Genomic DNA, 24,872 nt, shown 5'->3' on the forward strand with positions numbered 1-24,872 from the left:
ATTTTCATGGATTTCAGACGCTACATAAATTACTTATCGTATTGTTTCAGATAATATTTTTTTAATGTTGTGCATTAACAGGCGCCATGCATGTTCTCTGCGACTTTTATATTTTAAACTATGTTTTATATGCCTTAATAATTAAGAAACAAGCGTTTAACGAAGAGAAACTGTCAGAATATCATGCCAACAATGCATATAGGAATTAGAACAAGAGTAAGTAAGAAAGTTTTGAACAAGGTTCGACCGTTTTAGTTAGCAGGCGACACTTCACAAATAACATCATGGTGTAACCGTAGTGTTGCTTCGCGGGAGATTTCGATATTGTTGTTCTTTTAAAACAATCTGCAAAGCCGCGGCTTTTGAATGCAGCTCTATATCTGATGTGCATCATTGAACTTTTTCTCAAAGAAATTCAGAGTATAATATAAGCTTTAAGTAGGTCATCGCTCTGCCAGTGTAGACATTCCTTGGTCGTCAGTAGGATGCGTTGTGCTTAAGTCATCTGAAGACAGCAAAGATCTTTAAACGGGGTTGATCGAGAATAAGCAGTCAAATTGCAAAGGTCAATAGAAACATAATATCAATAAACAAGTCCTCGTGTATGACGTAGTGCCGGATCCACTGTTCGTGGGACCCGTTAGTCCTTATTTTGATTCTCGGGATGTCAAAGTTCTTGTCCACGATTGGTGATGACATTGATTAAGATCTACCATACCAAGTAAGATATAAACTTGCTTCCTAAGTTACAACATGACTGTTTTCGTACGGATCTGTTAAAGTGTTTTTTTTAGTTACTTAACTAACAAAAGGCAAAGGGTACTTACTAATGGCACCTCGTCTTCGTGGTGTGACATATCGTCTAGTGTAGCACATAAATCCATATTGAGTCCTCTTTTGTTTGTTTTATACGTCAACGATTTACCTGTTACTCAGCAAAGCAATTCTTATTTGCAAATGATACCAAACTTTACAGTGAAATTTATAATTTTGAAGACAGTTACAATGTGCTTTCATCATTAAACAAACATGTAAGTGGTCAAATACTTTGAAAGTACCCCCAAATATTGACACATGTGGCACAATGAGGATTTCTTTGCAAAAGATTCCCATTGTATACGACTATCACATCAGTAACAAAACTCTTGCCAGGCTTAGTCATCAGAAAGACCTTGGTGCGTACGTACCTACGTACATACATACATACATACATACATACATACATACATACATACATACATACATACATACATACATACATACATACATACATACAGACAGACAGACAGACAGACAGACAGACAGACAGACAGACAGACAGAAAGAAAGACAGACAAGGATCAGAGAGATGAGTTCAACGCACAAACTTCATCTGCGGCGTCTTAAGTAAATGTACTTAAGCCTTTCTTTTCATTTTTTCGATGTGATCATTACAGTCACCTAAAATATATATAATCAGTAAAGTGTACGTGACCCTAGAAGTTCAGAAAATGAGGTCGGAGTGAACCAGACTGTGGGGTCATTGGCAAAGATGCAAAGCCACATGATTAGGCGAGGCACTGAATGAAAATTGATTCGGATGGTCACGCATTGATAAACAAACAGCTAAAGGTACGTGAAGTGGGTTAGTCACTATTACAAGGCCGCAGCTTCTTTATCGTGTGACGTCCACCTTAAGAGGTCAGCGTTGCAAACTGTAAAAACGCTTTGAAGTTGTAGGAAGGTAGAAACAAACTGGAGTCCCTAATTTGTTGTTTACGTGAATAGAATTCACGGTATTGACATTTTTGTTGGATCTTTGTGCTGTTGTGGGTGTGCCTTTGAAAAGGAGAGGGTGATTTTTTTAAAGAGATACACGAATCTTCAAATTTTTAATATCTGACGTCTATAAGTAATAAACATCACACCAGTCCGCCATAATAGTCTCAGACGGAGTGTTACGGTTTGGGAGGTTTTATGGGCCTGTAGATGTTTATTCTTAAAATTTCTTACCATGGATGTCCACTTTTCCTTTCCACTGGCAATAACGTTTCGTTGTTTTCTACATTCTGTACTAATGGAGAAAAGTTGTCGAATGAGGGAACTCGTGTGTATTGCTGTGGCAGCGTCCTGGGTTTATTACAAGAAGGTACACATTTGAAGATGATTAACCTTCACTTATTCAGACAACCGAAGCATGAGTTATCTGCCCTGACCTACGCCAGTTTCTTTTCTAAGTAAGGTTTGCGGTCTCAGCTGACGGCTGCCGACCGGACACACAAATGAATATCACCAGCCTGAAAGATACATAATTTACATTGGCCTGAACAAAAAGCAATTTGTAAAGTGGCCCGTTTCTTATTTTTGTCGGATGTTTCACAAGCATACACGTTGTTTTCGCATAAATAAGTAATCAATCTTATATGTGTTCTCTCTCTCTCTCTGCGCTAGGTGATTGGGTGCCGTGCGTTGTGGGTTCGAGTCCCGGTTGATACCATCGTATGTATATCTCTCTCTCCCTCTCTCTCTCTCTCTCTCTCTCTCTCTCTCTCTCTTCTCTCTCTCTCTCTCTCTCTCTTATAAATCTTATAGATAGATAGATAGATAGATAGATAGATAGATAGATAGATAGATAGATAGATAGATAGATAGATATAATATCTGTTACTTAAGTTTCAGGCATCCTTCAATCCCCACACAGAAGTGAAAGAATTCTTAGCTCGACTCCCATTTATGTGATAGAGACGTACCATTCTATCTGTAGGTGGGGTCAAAATTAAAATAATATTTGTTTTGGTTACGACATTTTGAAACCTACACAGACCGTTTTTCGTTATGGAACGATTGCATGTGATTAGGGAAACGCGTCTTCAAGGTGTTATCAATGAGGCCGATGTAAAATTTCTCCGTGTTGTCTCCCGCTGATACCTTGGCCTTGTAAACCACACCCTTGACCTGACAGCTACCCTTCAACGGGCATGTAGATTTGTCCCGCTAATTACAATCAGTTGGTCGATCTTTTCGCTGGTCTCCAGTGATTACCCTCATATTATGCGATTTGATAATACTAACCATATTCTTCGTACAGCTGTAACTCACTTTAATTGTGTTTCTATTGAAGATTTAATGGAGTTATCTTATAAGAGTTTTTGTTAACAAGATGAATGAATTTCTCGCCGATATTAGTTGCTACGTTCTTGCTATATATATATATATATATATATATATATATATATATATATATATATATATATATATATATATATATATATATATATATATATATATATATATATATTAAATATTAGGTAATTTGCAAAACTTTTTTTGAAAACTTTACTGCCGAAAATGTTGCATCATATAAAAGAATATAGCCGCTACGTTTTCTTTTGCCACGTGTTTGAATTCCACGGCTAGTGGACAGATCGTCAATTTTTTTCTATTGTGATTGACATTTGGTATACACCTCTAAGGGCACACTTGACCTTTTCAATCGCCCTGCATCGTGACGCATCGACAGTTGTCATTGGAACTCATGCAGACAGCATCTCAGACGTTAAGGCAGTAAAGCAATGACAATGGCTCGGTGTGTACGTGCAAGATTCTTCCTAACCCTCATAAGTACCTGCTTCATAGGCCAAGGAGCTTCACAAGGTAGGCCAATCTCAAAGAAATGCACATATGTATCACTTTTCTCAGAGGATTTTCATACATACTGCGTTACCTCATTTGCTTGCAATGCTCAAGTCTAAAATGGGCAAGGTGTAACATTGGAGCTTATGGACCGATATGCACATGAACTTTTGCAAACACGTCTCATCAAAATCGTCTTAGGGAGAAAAATCGTCTTAGGGCGACATTTTTAATTCTTGCGTTTCTCATCTCCCGACCGACCGTAAATGTAAGCTCCGACATGAAATTTCAAAAAAAAAACTTTTTTATTTGCGCCGCCTCTGAGGCGATCATCCTGGCATGTATTTTTCATCTAGTGTGCGCAATTGCGCGGTTCCCCGTCTTTGGTGTGCTTGGCGCCGCCAATTTTACATGGGAGGGGCGTCCCATCGCGCACTGCACTGAGTTTGTCGGAATGGCATATCAAATATCATTGGTGTCACACTTCGATGCATTTGACCCGTTATCGGCACAATTTGAATTCGGTAGGTTGATTTTGCATATGAAAGCCTGTCAGCCAGTTAAGACCCAGCTCGATGAGGTTTCTGTGTCCCATTTATCTGTATACGATTGAGAAAAGGAGACAACTGAAGTTTTTGCGCATGGTATGAATGTCCACAACACTATGAAAATAATTCTGGTAGCAAAAATTGACACGAAAAATTGGACGTTACTGTTACAGAAACGTACGTGTTCAGTTCAGTCCCGGAGTTCAGTGAATGGCATTGGCACTGTGACGGGACTGCATGCAATGAAATTCATAAGCAAGCTGTGATGTCAATGGGTCCAATTTTTGAATTAAATGAACAAACGCTGACTTGTTTTCAGGCAAATAAACCCTAAAGTTAACTGTCCGTGACAACCAGCCTTTGAGTTTTTTTTTTCCTTTTAACTTTCTTAGTCTGCGCACAAGACTACCAGACCAGCTAGGTCACTAGAAAAAGACAGCTAACTGGTTTGTATAGGGCAATGTTGATCCAAACTTTACAGTGGTTAGGGATTATATAATCACAGTAAAAACATGACAAAAAAGAAAATTATTTTTTTCAGAAGCTACAAAACATTCCTTTATAACTACTCAAGATTTTTCTTGCTTTGTGTAAGTGCCCACAGTTCAGTTAAAAATGAAAACAATATCCCTTGCAGGTACAGTGGAAATGGCTAGCTGTTTTTTTATGCTTGGATGTAGTTCAAGCCTTAAAGAGGCACTTCCACTTGGTAACATTTTTAAAACACTATTTTTTTCTAATGCCAATGGTCGATATTTGACGTGGCGACTCCGCGCGGATCGCGAGATATCGATAAAAGCATGTCATTTCCCGAGCGTATTTTTCACATCCCGAAGTTTTACGATTGTTTCTGGTTATGACCCGAAATCCCCCGAAAGTGTGTTGTTGTGCTGATTGACGATATTCTAAGGAGTCCAAAAACGTTCGAATGACGCAATTAATTTACCTCCTACTGCGATGACTTTATATACATCATTATCAATGCCTTTACCTCTGGTGATTCTTTTTTAAAACTTCTCCTTAGTTTTTGTCGTTTTCATTATTCTCAATCAGTTGTATTAAATTTTAAAACAATACCACATAGATATCAGTTTTTACGTATAAAATATTAGTTGCCTCTGATGACTACATTTTGTCGTCTGCCACACAGTTACGCGTGGTTCGATACATAGCGGCCGCCGCGTGTGGAATGCGCTCATACCACGCGGCGGCCACTATGCATACTATCAACCGCACCTATCTGTGCTAGTCACCTATGCGAATTCTGGTGGAATCAGCAAACTTTGTTTTTCGTCTTTTTGCCGAGTCAGTAGGACTCGGCTTTCTCCATGGGACATGACCGCTCACCCACGCGAGTGGTACTGCTATGGCGTACAGCAGCGTAAGCGTAGACTCGTACTCCATAGCTTAGTTGACAATGGCCCCAGTGCCGAACGTTCAATGTTCGGAAACTGAATTTAGGTGGGCCACCGGAATTCAAACTTTAACCTTTTTGAGGACATGTTTTTATCGATATCTCGCGATCCGCGCGCAGTCGCCATGTCAAATATCGACCGCTGGCATTAAAAAAATGTGTTTTAAAAATGTTACCAAGTGGGAGTGTCTCTTTAAGAAAGCAAACATTAAGAATACAAACAAACCTACAGAATACTATAGCATAAAAAATATGCTACAATTTTTTCAGGAATATTAATGCTTATGAATATTAATCAGCCATCCGCCACTCTTGGAAAACTCTATAATTTCACAACAGTGATACTCAAATTTGTTGAGTTTTCAAAAAAATCTTATGGAGGATGGTGTTTGCACCAAGCAGCTTGGATTGTGTAAGCAAGTGATTTATGGCTTGTAGTATGTGTATCACAAGTGACATCATTGCAACATTAAAACTTACGTGTAAAGTACCTGTTTCACTTAAATCCCCCCCAAAAAAAAACTTTAAAATCCCCCTCAAAATTCCTGTAGAGGTGACTTCTCCTGGTGTAGTATCGTAGATGAAACACTTCAATGAACTTAAAAATTGTAGAGACTAAAATGAGAGAATACTGAACTGAAAGATAAGAAATTGCACTGACTGAACGGAGAGAACATTGAACTAAAACAAATACACATTTTTTTGTACTTAAAAATTGTACAGACTGAATGGACAAAACATTGATCTGAAACAAATAGAGGTTTTTTGGTATTGTTTGTCTTTAATTTCGCCCGCCAGCCCTGCTTGAGTATTCCTCTGGAGATGAGAAACGAAAAAAATTGGGTCACCCTTATCTTCCCCACCTCTTTCTTGCTGACGAGTCGTAGCGTTGTCACTGAAAGTTGGCACGCGATAGATGTGCATATCGCCATGCCACACCCTAACAGAAACAACACCGGGACATTGGGTTACAAGTTAGGGGCATCCCTAAGGCTTGTGTCTGTAGCGGCGCGTTGGTGTTTGTGGGTGCCAGTGCGGAAGGCGTAGTCAGGAGCTTCCAACAGCATATCTATGTGTACAACACACTTAGTATTGACGAGACCGGCTTTCACTTTTAACCCCAAACAGTAAAATGTAAATTTTCCTGAATTGATCTTTTGGTACGTATTCTTGAAAAGTGCATTGCCCTTGGCACTTTGCCTTTGAATTCCCCGATCTAGTGGTACATGAATCTCACTCAAATTTAACTTTTAATTGATTCATTATGGTGCGCATGCTGCAAAGTCACACTGTCTTTTATATAGAGCGAGCTGTAATGTAGTTTATTCAGCTGCGTTAACAAATAATAGTGAGGGGGTGGAGGAATCACGATTGAAATCTTATTTCTTCAGACCACCCCTCAGTCAGTGAGTAATTGCTTGATTTCTTCGCATGTGTACATGTACACATATGTGTCAACTCGTATGGGTTGGTGTATTTTACATACATACATACATACATACATACATACATACATACATACATACAGACACACAGACACACAGACACACAGACCCCGCTGACCTATAATATAAGCTCTCAATTGGTATATATACATAATCCAAATGTGAGCTTAAATTGCCATCTAGCAGCGTTATTAAACATATCGCGACACCAATAGATATCCATATGTATGCCATATATATTGTCTCTATATCAATTTTCTGTGGGACCCGCTGTTCGGGCATACGTCCCAGTAAAAAATCTGGATGCTAATTTTTTTTCTTCAAAACTATCGTCAAGCCGCCATATATTGTAAGCTTACCGGAAAAAAGTAAATCATAGTACAACTGCTATGTACCATTAGGTAATAACTTTATCATAATGGTCGCCTGCAGCCATATTGGTTCACATTGCTACACAAATTGACGAGCAGCTACAGGTCATAGCTTATTATCTTTTAATTTAACTTGGTCGACAAGGATCAGAGAGACGGATTCGACGCACGAACTTCATCTGCGATGTCTTAGGCAAATGTACTTAAGCCTGTGTCTTCATTTTTTCGATGTAATCATTACAGTCGCCTGAAATCTATAAGCAGCAAAGTGAAGTTGTCAACTCCCACAAGGTTGACCGTAGAAGTTCAGAAAATGAGATCGGAGTGAAACAGATTGTGGGGGTCATGGGCAAAGATGCAAAGCCACATGATTAGGCGAGGCACTAAATGAAAATTGATTCGGATGGTCACGCATTGATAAACAAACAGCTCAAAGTATTTGAAGTGGGTTAGTTATATTACAAGGCCGCAGCTTCTTTATCGTATGACGTCTACCTTAAGAGGTCAGCGTTGCAATTTTTAAAAAATCCTTTGAAGTTGTAGGAAGGTAGAAACAAACTGGAGTCCCTAAGTTGTTATTTACGTGAATAGAATTCACGGTGTTGACATTTTTCTAGTGTTGGATCTTTGTGCTGTGGTGGGTGTATCTTTTAAAGAAGAGGGTGATTTTTTTCAATAGATATGCGAATCTTCAAATTTTCAAACACCTTTTATCTGACGCCTATAAGTAATAAACATCACACCAGTCCGGCTATACTAATCTCAGACGGAGTGTTACGGTTTTGGGAGGTTTTATTGGCCTGGAGATGTTTAACTTTATTCTTAAAATTTCTTACCTTGGATGTCAACTTTTGGGAGGTTTTATTGGCCTGGAGATGTTAAACTTTATTCTTAAAGTTTCTTACCTTGGATGTCAACTGTTCCTTTCCACTTGCAATAACGTTTCGTTGTTTTCTATATTTTGTACTTATGGAGAAAAGTTGTCGAATGAGGGAACTCTTGTGTATTGCTGTGGCAGCGTCCTGGGTTTATTACAAGAAGGTACACATTTGGCGATGATTTACTTTCACTTATTCAGACAACCGAAGTATGAGTTATCTGCCCTGACTTACACCAGTTTCTTTTCTAAGTAAGGTAAGCGGTATGAGCTGACGACTGCCGACCGGACACAAAAACGAATATCACCAGCTTGAAAGAAAGATAAATTACATTGGTCAGAACAAAAAGCAATTTGTAAAGCGGCCCTTTTCTTATTTTTTCGGATGTTTAACAAGCATACACGTTGTTTTCGCATAAATAAGTAAGTCAATCTTATATATATATATATATATATATATATATATATATATATATATATATATATATATATATATATATATAATATATATATATAAAGTTTAAATATATAATATATATATATATATATATAAATATATAAAGTTTCAGGCATCCTTCAATCCCCACACAGAAGTGAAAGAATTCTTAGCTCGACTCCCATTTATGTGATAGAGACGTACCATTCTATCTGTAGGTGGGGTCAAAATTAAAATAATATTTGTTTTGGTTACGACATTTTGAAACCTACACAGACCGTTTTTCGTTATGGAACGATTGCATGTGATTAGGGAAAAGCGTCTTCAAGGTGTTATCAATGAGGCCGATGTAAAATTTCTCCGTGTTGTCTCCCGCTGATACCTTGGCCTTGTAAACCACACCCTTGACCTGACAGCTACCCTTCAACGGGCATGTAGATTTGTCCTGCTTTACTGCCGAAAATGTTGCATCATATAAAAGAATATAGCTGATACGTTTTCCTTTGCCACGTGTTTGAATTCCACGGCTAGTGGATAGACGGTCAAATTGTTTCTATTGTGATTGGCATTTGGTATACACCTCGAAGGGCACACTTGACTTTTTCAATCGCGCTGCATCGTGACGCATCGACAGTTGTCATTGGAACTCATGCAGACAGCATCTCAGACGTTAATGCAGTAAAGCAATGACAATGGCTCGGTGTGTACGTGCGAGATTCTTCCTAACCCTTATAAGTACCTGCTTCATAGGCCAAGGAGCTTCGCAAGGTAGGCCAATCTCCAGAAATGCACATAGCACTTTTCTCAGAGGATTTTTATACATACTTCGTTATCTCATTTGGTTGCAATGCTCAAGTCTAAAAAGGGCAAGGTGTAACATTAGAGCTCATGGACCGATATGCACAGGAAATTTTGCAAACACGTCTCAGCAAAATCGTCTTAGGGCGATATTTTTAATTCTTGTATTTCTCATCTCCCGACCGACCGTAAATGTCAGCTCCGACATTAAAAAAAAAACACTTTTATTTGCGCCGCCTCTGAGGCGATCATCCTAGCATGTATTTGTCATCTAGGCTGCGCGAGTGCGCTGTTCCTCCTCTTTGGTGTGGTGGGCGCCGCCAATTCAGTGTACATGAGAGGGGCGTCCCATCGCGCACTGCACTGAGTTTGTCGGAATGGCATATCAAATATCATAGGTGTCACACTTCGATGCATTCGACCCGTTATCGGTACAATTTGAATTCGGTAGGTTGATTTTGCATATGAATGCCTGTCAGCCAGTGAAGACCTAGCTCGATTAGGTTTCTGTGTCCCATTTATCTGTATAGGATTGATAAAAGGAGACAACTGAAGTTTTAGCGCATGGTATGAATGCCCACAACACTATGAAAATAAATCTGGTAGAAAAAATCGACACGCAAAATTAGACGTTACAGTAACAGAAACGTACGTGTTCGGTTCAGTCCCGGAGTTCAGTGAATGGCATTGGCACTGTGACGGGACTGCATGCAATGAAAGTCACAAGCAAGCTGTGATGCCAATGGGTCAAGTTTTGGAATTAAATGAACAAACACTGCCTTGTTTTCAGGCAAATAAACCCTAAAGTTAACACACCGTGACAACCAGCCTTTGTTTTTTTTTATTTTGCCGAAGACCAGTTCGACCGCCTAATATGTTCGTTTTAACTTTCTTAGTCTGCGCACAAGACTACTAGATCAGCTAGGTCACTAGAAATAGACATCTAACTTGTTTGTATAGGGCAATGTTGATAAACACTTTACAGTGGTTAGGGATCATATAGGCACAGTTAAAACGTGACAAACAAGAAAATTATTTTTTTTCAGAAGCTACAAAACATTCCTTCATAACTACTCAAGATTTTTTCTTGCTTTGTGTAAGTGCCCATAGTGCAGTTAAAATGAAAACAATATCCCTTGCAGGTACAGTGGGAATGTATATTAATCAGCCACCCGCCACTTTTGGAAAACTCTATAAATTCACAACAGTGATACCCAAATTTGTTGGGTTTTGAAAAAATCTTATGGAGGATGGTGTTTGCAGCAAGCAGCTTGAATTGCGTAAACAAGTGATTTATGGCTTGTAGTGTGTGTATCACAAGTGACATCATGCAACATTAAAACTTACGTGTAAAGTATATGTTTCAGTTAAATCCCCCCAAAACTTTAAAATCCTCCTCAAATTCCTGTAGAGGTGACTTGTCCTGGTGTAGTATCCTAGATGAAACACTTCAATGAACTTAAAAATTGTAGAGACTAAAATGAAAGAACACTGAACTGAAAGATAAAGATAAGAAATTGCACTGACTGAACGGACAGAACATTGAATTAAAGCAAATACTCATTTTTTGTACTTAAAAATTGTACAAACTGAATTGACAAAACATTGAACTGAAACAAATAGAAGGTTTTTGTGGGTGTTTGTGGGTGCCAGTGCGGAAGGCGTAGTCGGGAGCTTCCTACAGCATTTCTATGTGTTCAACACATTTAGTATTGACGAGACCCGCTTTCACTTTTAACCCCAAACAGTAATGTAAATTTTCCTGAATTGACCTTCTGGTACGTATTCTTGAAAAGTGCATCGCCCTGGTCACTTTGCCTTGCCTCAGTCAGTGAGTAATTGCTTGATTTCTTCGCATGTATATATATACGCTTGTATGTCTATTCGTATAGGTTGGTGTATTTGACATACATACATACATACATACCTACATACATACATACGTACATACATACATATCTATCAAATACATACATACGTGTGTATTTCATTGATAATGTTGATTCACTATTCATGGTAGTCTATGAGCATACCAAGAACAATATTTTCCAATATAAAACAAGCAATATCTGTGCATATAAAAACGTTAGATATTTGATATACTGTAAATTTACTTCCTTAGATGGTAGCAATTGCATATGTGTATATAAAATTTGATTGTGTAATTTCATCGAAAATGTTGATTCACTATACATTGGAGCCTGTGAGAAAACAATGAAGGATTTTACAACATTAAAGTATCTAACTATGTGCTTTTATAACTGTTTGACAATTGATACAAATGCACTTTATTCAAATAGGGTATTTGAAGTTCAGATGTGAACAACAAATATGATATTGGAATTTCACTCAAAATTCCAACTTCACTTCTCATGGTAGCCTACAGATAAACTATTGAATAATATCCCTCACAAAAATGTTATATCTGTAATGTGTAAATATATAATTAATATATATGTGTATTTTTTAATTGTTGACTTTTAGGCGCGCTGTTTTAAGTTTCTTGATGAACAATACTAGCGCTCTCTGTACAAATAAGAGCCTAACCGTAAATAAAGGTCAACAGTACAGCTATTGTCCCTTTTGCGATCACATAACAAAGGTTTAGAAACAGGTTCACTTCCCTCGATGTACAAACATAGCATGCTAGAATAACAGAATTCTGTTTAGGAAACACTATGTATATGCAGCTGTAAAGATCATTGTTATTGATGACAAATGTTTTGATAAGTTAAAAACCTGAGTTTCTTTTACGCTTCAGGCAGTAGAACAAGAAACTGCAGTGGATACACAAAACAAAACCACTCAAAAATTAGCCAAACTTTAAAGCCTAAAATTGGCATCCTAACAGATATTTCATATCAATCAGAGACAGTTTTGTTTCGAGTCCCCCTTTAAGTTTCCAAATTCTTTCAAGTTCCCAAAACATGCCCTTGATATTTTCAAGTCACCCGTCATGATTCTCCCACCCCTCCAGAGATGTTTGTGAATGCAGCCTTAAAGGGACAAAGTCGACCATTTTTCTGTGAATTTTGTTTGATACGAGATACTACTGATATTGTTTGACATGTTGAAAGATACTGAATGAATGGGTGACCATATATATATATATATATATATATATATATATATATATATATATATATATATATATATATATATATATATATATATATATATATATATTCGACCTCGGATTTAGACACGGTACATGAAACCATGGCGAAAATGAATTAATGGTCATGACTATTAATTCATTTTCGCCATGGTTTCGTTTAATTTGTCTAAAATCAGGATCGAATATATGCATGGTCACCCATTCATTCAGTATCTTTCAACATGTCAAACAATATCAGTAGTATCTCGTATCAAACAAAATTCACAGAAAAATGGGTGACTTTGTTCCTTTAATGGGTTGACCTGTTTGATATCAAATGTCTGTAACCAGGGTAATGTTTTCAATCACTCCCGTTTTTATGTCAGCGTGTCTAGAGTCAAATTAAAACGGCTTGTTTTCAATCGGGTTCGAACCCACAACATACGGCATCAGTCGCCTAGCGGAGAGGCCACAGAGAGAACCGCTCAGCTAAATCCCCACTCTCAAAAAAGAGTGGTTCAATAGCCGGCTAAGTTGTTACATTTTTCTGACTGAGACCGCTCCACACGTTATAGAGTTCGTGAAGCACTCACTCCAGTCACTCACGCATGCTCACTTTCACACATCGCACATACAAACTTTATCGAAGCGAAGCAACGAATACATCGCTTTAACCGGGCGAACGATAACCTCGGGGACAATTCTGTCCACCAGCAGAGCTACCAACCCAGAGTAGAAAATACGGCTAGTTTTCAATCGGGTTCGAACCCACAACATACGGCATCAGTCGCCTAGCGGAGAGGCCACAGAGAGAACCGCTCGGCTAAATCCCCACTCTCAAAAAAGAGTGGTTCAATAGCCGGCTAAGTTGTTACATTTTTCTGACTGAGACCGCTCCTCACGTTGTAGAGTTCGTGAAGCACTCACTGCAGTCACTCACGCATGCTCACTTTCACACATTTTAAGAAATTTCACACATTTTAAGAAATGTTGGAAAAGGTTATGAAATTCGGCAAAATCGATCTGAAATCCATCTCGATGTTCTCGGGTCGTTTTGGAAACGGGCACATAGCCAATTGACTGGTCGGCAGACTAATTTTGGCCTGTCGGATTATGGCCGAGTTGGTTTTTTGGTCGAGTGTGAACCTCCATGACCACATATCTTTGACCAATGTCTTTGTAGCCGCGGACGATTGGAACCGATGGGCCAAAGAAGACTTAGAGAAGACTTTAAAGTTGGAAAAGCTAAATACCAACATCGCAAAGAATGTGATCATGTTTATGGGGGACGGCCTTGGAATATCTACAATAACATCGGCAAGAATTTACAAAGGTCAGCTGGAAGGTAAAACAGGTGAAGAGGGCTCCTTAACCTTGGAGACACTACCACGCTCTTGCCTTATAAAGGTTGGTCGAATTTACGTCATTAAAACGTTATACAGATCTCGAATGACCACTGCTTAAAGGTACTACGCGTCGAAAGTGAAAGACTTACAGTTAATTTCAAAATAACTTGGAATTACAACGTTCTTGGGTAATAAGAAAAAACGTTTCTGGCGATAGAAAATGACGCCATCTGCATTCATTACAAACGTTTCCTTCGATAAATTTTGCAACAATTTAACCCAATACGACGACGTTTACTGTGCCACAGTAAATATCATCAGTGTTGCCGCGCTCACATTGAAAAACTCACCCGTCCACTGACTGCTTGAACATTCTTATATTGCCTTTATGACATTTCCCGTCAATGAAACTGCACAGAATACTAACGATAGTTTTTTCTCGGTAAAATGTGTACGGGTCGGCACAACGATTGGTGTTTCGTACGCTGAACGCTTTCTGTAAGTGAGAACAGTATACGTCGTATTGGCTTAAATTGTCGCAAAATTTATCGAAGGAATGCAGTTGGCGATATTTTCTATCACAAGAAACATTTTTCTTATCACCCTAGCACAATTCTAAGCTATTTTGCAATTCACTTTGAAACTTTTTCTCAAACCTTCTTCAGAAAACTTTAAAATCAGAGAATAAAAACTAAGGGGTAATTGTGAAAAGTTTGGTAATAAAAAAACAAATAACCTTAAATTTACCAATATTCCATTCAAAATGGCTGCTATGCCTTCTTTAACTCTATGGAAAAAAACAATTTAAATTCCATTTTCACAAAAATAAGACGGTGACAATGAACCCCCACAAGTGGCAGACCAGAAAAATTTAAAACATTTGAGAGTTTCAAATCCTGTCCCCGATGCGAATTCTACCCTAATCGCTCAGTGTATCCAAGAATCCAAATAGTTCTCTACAGGCTACACGCTGTTGTACTTTCGCCGAACATAATGTCAATAGGATACGAGTATTACAATTTCACTGCTCTGTCAGATCCAAATGGCATTTGTAATTACTATTAAATTTCGTCAACAATCAAATGATAGAAATTCACTGCTCCCTGATGTGTGTTTTGTCCTGTGTGTTTCTATTAATATTTTAAATCAATTTAACGCTCCGCCACTCTGTTTTTTTTTACAGACGTACAATACTGACCACCAGGTAGCAGACTCTGCTGGCACGGCAACAGCTATTCTGAGCGGGGTCAAAACTAAACGAGGAGTGATCGGCGTGGACGATTCCGTGATTAAGTCCAACTGCAGCTCTACCAAGGCAGCAGAAATCGACTCGATATTTGACATGGCTCTTCGTCAAGGTAAATATTACAGGACATTTTGAAATTTCAACGTAAATGTAGTCAACTTTCTGGTTTTTGTGGTTTTTCATTTTTTTATAGAAAGTAGACCAAGAAATGCAAACAGTGACTGCGGCTAAAGAGAGCAGAATACTATACTTATCTTTATCATGATGTTTAAGATCACTCAATAAATTTGGGGAAATTTTCATTTTTTTAAGAAACATGAAAACACTCAAAGAAAAGCAGGCACCACATTGAAAGGATAAGACGATGTATAATCCTACCACTAAAAGAACTTTAGGAAATTACAGAGGCATATGGGTCAGGTCCAGTGTCAAAATGTCATCAACAATCTATACATTTAAGTCTTGCCATTTCTCAACATATTTACACGTAGTGCCCAAGCCCTCTTTCAGTGCTTATCGATTTTACTTTTGGATATGCCTAATGTATATCTTTAACAGCTGTAAGCTTAGATACTCTTTCTTCAGCTTATACTCATAAATGCATTTCTTATACAGAATAACAATACTTAAGATTGACCATTCTTCATCTCACGGAATTATTTGCTCACATAGAGGATTTTCAGGACAATTCAGGAATTAGTTCCATGATTTTACAGTTTATTCCGTTTACTTTTGGAAAACTTACAATCAACAAAATGATGTGCCAACGTTCCTGATGTAATTTGACAGAATGTACAGGGATCCGAGCTAACTAAATGTGACTTTATTATATACAGTGTTGCTTTTCTTAGAAGGATACCTCCCACTGAAACTCACGCAGTAGTACTGCTGATGATAACTTGTATTAAGGCATTGTATTGATAAACTTCCCGACTTCCTGTTCAAATAATCTTCTATAAGAAGACTGACTTTTATGGACAACAAAAAATAATTACTACCAATCGTCTAATCGATGTCTTCCATTATCGATCTCTGATTTGCAAGTTTAATCAACTCTTCTTTCGATATGAACCAAAAATATAGTTGATAGAAAATGTCCATGGCAATCGTTTGAAGAGATGGGATATTTTCCCAGAAAGTTGTAAGGTATAGTTATGAGTATTGGTCAAGGTGATTTACCATTCAGCGTACTAACATTGCTCACGCCGTTTTACATCCAGGCAAAGCTGCCGGCATCGTAACAACGACCAGAATTACACACGCATCGCCTGCAGCTGTGTACGCGCATAGCGCCGATCGAGAATGGGAACACTCAGCGGACGAAGGCTGCGTCGACATAGCCGCTCAACTGGTAGAAAGGGCCATGGACTTTAAGGTTAGTGCCATATATAGACTCACTTGACAAAAATGAACTACAATCAATGGCCGAGAAACTATCTCGTGGCCACGAGAAAGTACCTGGTGCGCAAGGGATACTATCTGGTGCGCTCAAGATACTTTCACATGCGCCCAAGATAGTATATCGTGCGCACGAGATAATAATTATTTTTTTCTCAAAAAATATCCCTTATGGGCTTTCATAATATCATGGTTCGCTTGTTTTTACTCACTCTGTCTGTCTGTATGTCTGTCTGTCTGTCTGTCTGTCTGTCTCTCGCTCTAGGTGGTATTGGGCGGCGGTAGGAGAGCATTTATGACAAACGCCACTGAAGATCCTGAGGACAGTTCCTTGAAAGGACGCCGAACAGACGGACGAGATCTCATCAGTGAATGGAAAAGCAATCTACCCGATGGATTTAGCGCTGAATACGTGTGGAATAAAACACACTTTGACGCTGTTGACCCCGAAAGTACTGATTATCTCTTTGGTAAGAGGAGGGAGTTATACGAAATATTATATTCACTTTTAAGGTAGAACGCACCTCGGGGACAGACGTTCGACTCTCAAACTTATACAATTCTCTTCTGATATACCACATGTGGGGGTTCATTTTAAAGCTCTTGGTGAAAGAAAACTTTTCACCGGCTTACCTTTTCGAAATTCGAAAATTTTTATTTTGCTTCATAGAATTAACACAGGGATGGCGGCCATTTTGAATTTCTAATATCGGTAAATCTTGGGTAATTTGTTTCTCTAGTACCAAAATTTGCACGGTGACCCCCTATTTTTATTCTTGATTTTGAAAGAGAATGATTAAAAGATTCCTTGAGGAAAGTTAGAGCAAAAGTTTAAGTCTTTCACTTTCGAGGTGCATACTACCTTAACTTAGCTCAGTTTCATAGATTAAGGCCAAGCTAAAAAGAGAGTATGTCACGTCACTTGTTGGAGAAGGTTTTGAAATTTTGGCGAAATTTATCTGAAATCAATCTCTTAGTAAACGGGACAGGGTGTGAGTTTGGTTTCGAAGGCTTATGTGCTTTCAGTGACAGAAACGTTGACATACAGCGTCTAGCTACTTAATAGAAAAGTTTTGCTGAAACAAAATAAAACTGAGAATCAGGTGGCGTCTATTAAATGCTACTTATGTAGACGTCTACAGCACTTTCTGAGAAGTACTCCTCAGGCAGGTGATTATGTTAAATAGATAAAAACAACTAAAACTCGTCTCAAAGTGCTAAATTGAAACTCTTTTTCTTTTCTACACGACAGGTCTCTTTGAATATGACCACATGCAATAAGAAGCTAACAGGGCAAACGACACTGCAGGGGAACCAAGCATTACAGAGATGATGGAAAAAGCCATACGGATGTTGAGTAAAAATGACGAAGGGTTCTTTCTCTTTGTGGAAGGTTAGTAGCCACCTCTCTATCGAAACCGCTGCTCGGTAATCAAAGAGTCAGTGAATGAGATACATTGTGAGTCTTTGGAACGAAGTCAGGGAGCGCCTACTTTCAAACTGAAACGTTGAATCCCTGTCTGTTTCTCTGTCCTGTCTCTTTCTCTCTTTGTTGTCTGTCTGCCTGTTTTTGTGTGTAGCTCTGCGTGTCTCTCCGCGTCTCGCCGTCTGTGTCCATCTCTCTCTCTCTCTCTCTCTCTCTCTCTCTCTCTCTCTCTCTCTCTCTCTCAGAGTGTACGAGCTGGTTCACACAAATACATTATTCTGTTTAAGCACATTTAATCCATCATCCGGGTTTCAAAGTTATTTTTGATATCCCACGAACAGGAGGAAGAATCGACCACGCTCACCATAAAACCGTGCTTATGACGCCCTCGTCGATACAATAGCGTTTGATGAAGCTGTCAAGAAGGGCCTGGAGATGATACACACGAAAGACACATTGGTGATCGTAACAGCTGATCATAGTCACGTAAACGTTATCAACGGTTACCCAAAGCGAGGAAATCCGATTTTAGGTATTGAGAAAAGTCAATTATAAACAGCGATCAAATACATTATTGTGTATACCATCCATATAAGCATATTGAAGTTCTTTAGTGCAAATGTTAATGTTGAAGTTATTCAAGCATACCAAAGTCTGAGAGAATGTCTTCCGAAGGCCATGTAGTAGCTCAACTTTTGATGATTTTTCACTGTTTGTTAGCAAGCCAATTGCAAGTAACTGTTCTACTCACCAAATTATGTTGAAACGCGACAATTTAACTTGTCAGTTCGGCGTCCATAAGTGTAAAATGCATTATCGTCGTTTACATCTGTGTTCCTGTGCGAACCAGTTTTCACTCGTCAACAAAAACAATGCAGTCAACTCATGGACAGGCTGAGCTGACAATCTGAAAACTGTTCATCTCGATATCCTTTTGGGAGTAGAACAAAACGCTCCAGTTAACATTAAAGACAAAAATGTGAAAATATCATCAAATGTTACAGCTACTGGCTCTTTAAGAGAACATGTTTAACCTCTGTTAAACGTTTGAAATGAGAATCTCAAAGTGACCATATCAAAGAATTTATAAAGTAACTTGAAGTTTAAGGGAAGCATGCGCAGTGTATTTGGACATTTTGCGGTTTACCGTGATGTAATCATTTCCTATGTGTTTTCAAGGGAAAACCGGTGGAATAGCAGACGACGGCCTGCCTTATACCACTATTAGTTACACCAACGGACCAAACGCACTGGCGATTCAAGAATCCTTCAGGGTGAACGGTACCAGGCCTAACATCACTGACGTTGACACAGGTAAAGAGTCATTAATTATATGATAATGTAATAGCAAGCCCTCCATAATGATCTGTAATGAAAGGTCTTTTAGCTATAACTTTTGATTTATATTCCAACGTTTTATTTCTGTTTGTATAGATTATGGTTTCTTGTCCCAAGATACTAAAATCATGTCGAGACGCCCCTGTGTTCAGTTTATCGACAACCCTTTATCCCTTTTTTGCGACCTGAAAACGTTTGGTCCGGAGCACGATCGCGACATACACCACGACATTTTCAAGAATGAACACTGTCAGTGTTAAATGTTACTGTTGGCAATCGAGTTCTGGACCAGATTCGAATTTATCCGACAACACTTGGAATTGCACTTTGTACTCGACGCGTTGCGGTTGCTAAGCTGTGTACTGTTTCGTATTCCAATATCAGTCCGAAGAAGAAGAAATATACTCGTTTTTCTAAAATAACAATAATTAAAATACCATAAAAAATTCCAGGTATTTGAACTTTAATTAATTGATCGCTTGATTAATCAATCAAATGCCCGATGTTCGCCCGTTTGATCCTAAGGTACTAAACAAGCACAGATCTTTATCATGATAGCTTTGTTGACGTGTTACCAAAACCGTGTGCTCTGCAGAAACTGCAAGAAATATGATGACTTGAGACTCAGAATGTGCCAATTTGAAGTTGTTGACATTTAATATTGATCTTCAGTTACATGTGCTGAACATCGAAAGGTTTTATTATTTGTTTAAATTGCGCAGAAGCGCCAGACTACCTCCAGGAGGCACTTGTGTATCGGGACTGGGAAACCCATGCTGGCGAGGACGCTTCCCTCCACGCCGACGGGCCTTACTCTCACTTGTTTCAAAACGTCCACGAGCAGAATTACATCGCTCACGTCATCAAGTACGCCGCTTGTCTCGAGGAATACAAAGAGGACTGCAAATCCCGAAATGAAGTCCCGGCAGTCCCGATTTCAGCAGGTACGTATCACATGAGCCCCTTATGGGAGAGAACGAACGCACACATTTGCCTGGAGTTTTTTAAATGCAGTATTACTAATTAATGAAGCGGAATGAAAAAACAAAACAAAACAAAGTATAGCTAATGAAAGAAAATTAATGGGAGGGATTCTCTTATAATAGAATCTGGCTGATCTTTTCTATAAGTGTTCCATGGACTTTCATGCATTATCATCGCATCACTAGAGACAATAAACCGATCAAAATTGAATATCATGACTTTGTTTTGAGAGTCCAATGTAAGGTAGGGTACTCCGGGAATCAATGCATGTTCATAGGCTTACAACCTACACGAAATGATCACCGTTTCAGTTACTATGTGTAGATTCAGAAAGCATGTGCTCTATGTATGACGAACAATGACACTCAACTTTTCAAATGACATTGATTTCCATTTTTTACCTCTAATAATCATTACAGGCACAGTGAGTCGCGCTTCTGCCGCTCAGGTCTTATGTCTCGCTGGAGGTTTGGTCATGCAAGCAGTCAAGATATTCTCCTAGACTTTCAGGATGAACGTAGTCGTTTAAGCAGCAATACAAAACACCGAGGGGCCTCAAGGACACCATACTTTAATCATAGCGTTTTTTTATTAACAAATCCAAAAATACTACAAAAAACTTATGTAAAATAGATATCGTTGCTGTTTGTTTTTATTGTCTTCAAGATGTAAGAATGATCTCATTAGCAGATAACTCTAAAATTTTCCATATATTGTCTAATGTCCAATAAACAAAACGCTGACACAGTGTTAAACCCGAGCATGAACGTTTTCTGGATTGAAGAACATGATTTGTATGAATGCCCGTTTTGAAATCTTAATATATGCATTTTCATGTACATCGTAAAATTTATGTGTTAAAGCCATGATGAAGTAATGCATCGATATCGTGTATCGTGACAATGAGTCACACATGCGCAGTTCTGACGGACACCTCCCTTTAAACTAGAGTTTCGTATCATATTAAATTATAGTCCTGGAGTAAGAGCATTAGGTGCTGTCTTTGGACTTCCTGGGATTTGTAGTGAGATGGAAAAAGAACTAGGCCAATATTACAATTTTGTAGATGTAGCATATAACTTCAAATCCGAGTCCCGAAGACGACAGGAACCCTGCAACTTATCAAAATATTGTGGTCATACCCGAACAGGGTCTCATGATAGATTATCAAAATCAGTATTCATAACATACAATCGTTGACCCAGACTAATGTACTTCCGATGTTGCCGTCATGGAATTATAGCAATGCACTGTAAGCAGAAGAAAAGGGGTCATGCGTGAATAAGATATGTTTTCTAGAACGGACCATGCCATATTAGTATTGAGCTGTCTCTGTCTATTGAATGATTGACGTGAAATAGTCAGTATGCCTAATAATGTATGAGTGTACTCAGACGAGCTAGAAACTGTTCGGCGTAACTACACTAAATATTTCTGCTATGATTTAAAGATAAGCTTTGATGATTATTCTTATGCCGATATCTGTATTGTACATTTAATCAACAAAAACTGTCTAAAAGGGGCATCTGTATTTGATTTTGTCTTTAAACCCAAATCAATTTAAGTTCTTGTTGATATTCCCTTGCGATTAACTAGACAGAAAATAAGATATTAGGAACCTGACAAGCATTGCACAAGCAATGCACGTTTTGATTCATTGCCACTTTATAATATTTATGATTAGAGTTTAAAAAGAATTGCATAAGTGTTTGCTTTTAATTTAATGTTCAGTTTCATTCTGGTTATTTGTCACTTATTTTGATTACTTTTTTCCTGTAATTTTTTTATTTCTTTTTTACTAAAATCTTCCTCTCTATGCGGATGTATATGGTTTCAAAAAGTAAGCTTATCATATTTGTGTTTGAGCTCAAAATAATAAATACATATAAACAAATGTCGACTTCGTTTGCATAGAATTTGAACTATGGAATGTTTGGTGTATGTGAATAATGATTTTATGACCACTTTTAAAACACAGGCCTGTGAAAATTCGACTATCGTCGGTGAAAGAATAACTGAAGGGATTTGACACGAACCGTCGATGGAGGGCGCTCTGTGCTCTCCCTTGCTCTTGCGGACTTGGGCAGTGTTCTTGGGTGCCACTCTACTGGCTGTTACATGCATTGCAACTTGTTTCCCAATAATTACCATTCTGTCTTTTACATCTAGAGAAGGCTTTAAATGAGTAATAAACTATAAATCTACTTATTTCTACCCGTCGAATATGACAATGTCATTATCAACATTCCTGTTGTGAATCCTGCTATACAGAGAAGTCATGTTCATTGCATGTGTAACTTAGATGTTGACATAAGGACGACAAGAAGTCGGAACATGTTAACCATACCACGCCAAATTACATTCTATTTGCCTTTGCTTTGATTCGCTTGTCAATCGTGTCAGCACAGGAGTTGTACCTGCTTGCATCCATACCTTTCCTAGAAATGTCTACGTAAACCTCCATATTGGTCGGAGATAAAACTAAAATATTTGTTCAAATACTAATAAATCTTTTCGCCTGTACGTCCAACGAAAGTAAACAATTTCTAATAATTGTATCGTAATCTTAGAGAATTTTGTGCTATTTTAATTTGTTTGCATTGTTTTTGTCATTTAATCATCTTTTATTCGACTCCTAAAATCATGTCGGCATTCACAGTATTAATCGATTTGATTTTTTATTAGTTCTTGTTTTGTTTTCCATTTTGACGGCTGAATATTCTTAGCCGGGGCATCCACTTGTCGAAAGCATTGAACTCAGTATGTTGTGTGTGAAGGCTGGTGTTGTAATTATATCTTAAATATTAGTCACCATATCTTAAATATTAGTTTTTACCCGCATAAAAACTGCCCCTTAATTATTCTATATCAATTGTCAGTATAAAATTTAGTCTACTGCCAGTGATGTGAAAAATATCAAGAATAATTGCGAAAAACTGTCAGGCTTACATGATTTGCATGATTAAAAGCTCTACTAAGTTACTCTGCAGGCCTACGGTGAGGCGAGGGTTGCATGAAGGGTACGTGGTGAATGTTTAGCAAATATATGTGGATTTATAAGCAAACAATAAAAATGGTGTTTTATCACAGTTTGACAGCCGATGTATGCAATTATATCGATCAAATATTATGAAAAATATTCAGAAGTACCTTTAACAAAGTTGCATTATTAGATATGTACACATTCTATTTTTCAAATGAAGGACCATGACAAATAAGTCAGCATCACAAGTCCGGAATATATTTAAATAAGTGCAATGTATCCAACTTGTTCCGGACCTAAAATGTCTTGCCGTGCGTTCTTTTAGATCTGTGACATGGTTAAATAAGACAATGATGTGTTGTCAGTTTGTTTACATAAAAAAATGTGGCCATTACAGGGAAGAAAAACAAGAAAATGAAACGTTCTAGTTGAACCAGCCTAAGAATGTTTGTAAATCTAATGGAATGCGATGATTCAAAAAATGAGAAAAAGAAACTTGAAGATAGTTTCCGTTATAATGTACTGAATTTTATTTGTACAGTCGGTTGTTTGAATATATGAGAAATGACAAGAACCACAGCAATAAAAAAAGGATCAATTTCAAAACTTATTCTAAGAAAACAATTTTCAATCACCAGCGTTTGTAAATGCGTTATAATGCATTTCGATTTTAATAAATGGTTCTATGAACTTGGATCAAAATATCGTCACCTCCTGCCTTCATGCGTGTACATTTGAGTTGTTATTGGTCACGAAATGTGAAACATTTTACCGGCTATAATAAGTAATGCCGCAATCTGAATTAACCGTTTTTGTTCAAATATTAATGAATCATATATCCTTACTATTAGTACCGACATGCAACACTGGAATAAATACAGCCCAAATCATCGGCTAAACTCCTTTTGTGTAAGACGATTATTTGTATATAATGACCCTCAGGTACATATTGCAAATACGGTGATAAGATGGGAAAAACCTTAACATTTGAACCTTTCCTTGATGAATTTTCTTTTGCATAGGTGATTATTTCCTAGATTTGTGTAAACATGTCTAATTTTAAAAGAAAAATCGTTCTTCTATGAGCAATTGTTAGAAACCATTATGTATATCCGCGTTTTGGGAATTTGACGATGGAAAAGCATAGTCATTGAAAAGTTTTTAAATCTGCTTTCATTCGAGTTGCTTTTGAAAAGTGCCATAAAGAATAAATCATGGGGGTTTCTTTTATTCTGCGTGTCGAACCATTCGTCCGATTGATAATAGCACTTTCCTGAATGTCAAGTTCAGCGTCAAGTAATCCCTCAACAGTTGTAGATCTATTGTCATCTTCGTTTGCAGGATCAGTTGCAAATGCAAAACAAGGATCATAGTTAGATGTGTTTGTTGTAATACTGTAACGTTTGCAACGTGGGCGAAGTAACATCAGTTGCGCCACCAACGGTGACGTCCTCAGTTAGCAGAGTTTCTCCAGTCTCATATTCCAACAGGAATCCACACTCATAGTTTTAGCCGATCTCAAATTTGAATCACTGGCGACGATACGTCATAAT

At 38.0% G+C, this 24,872-nt stretch overlaps 1 pseudogene; it reads left to right on the forward strand.

Annotated features, from left to right (window-relative positions):
* Window positions 1–3,486: 3,486 nt before the first annotated feature.
* Window positions 3,487–22,159, forward strand: LOC139142053 (alkaline phosphatase-like; annotated as a pseudogene).
* The last annotated feature ends 2,713 nt before the right edge of the window (window positions 22,160–24,872 follow it).

The sequence above is a fragment of the Ptychodera flava genome, chromosome 10 (genome assembly GCF_041260155.1).
Source record: "Ptychodera flava strain L36383 chromosome 10, AS_Pfla_20210202, whole genome shotgun sequence".
Lineage (NCBI taxonomy): Eukaryota > Metazoa > Hemichordata > Enteropneusta > Ptychoderidae > Ptychodera > Ptychodera flava.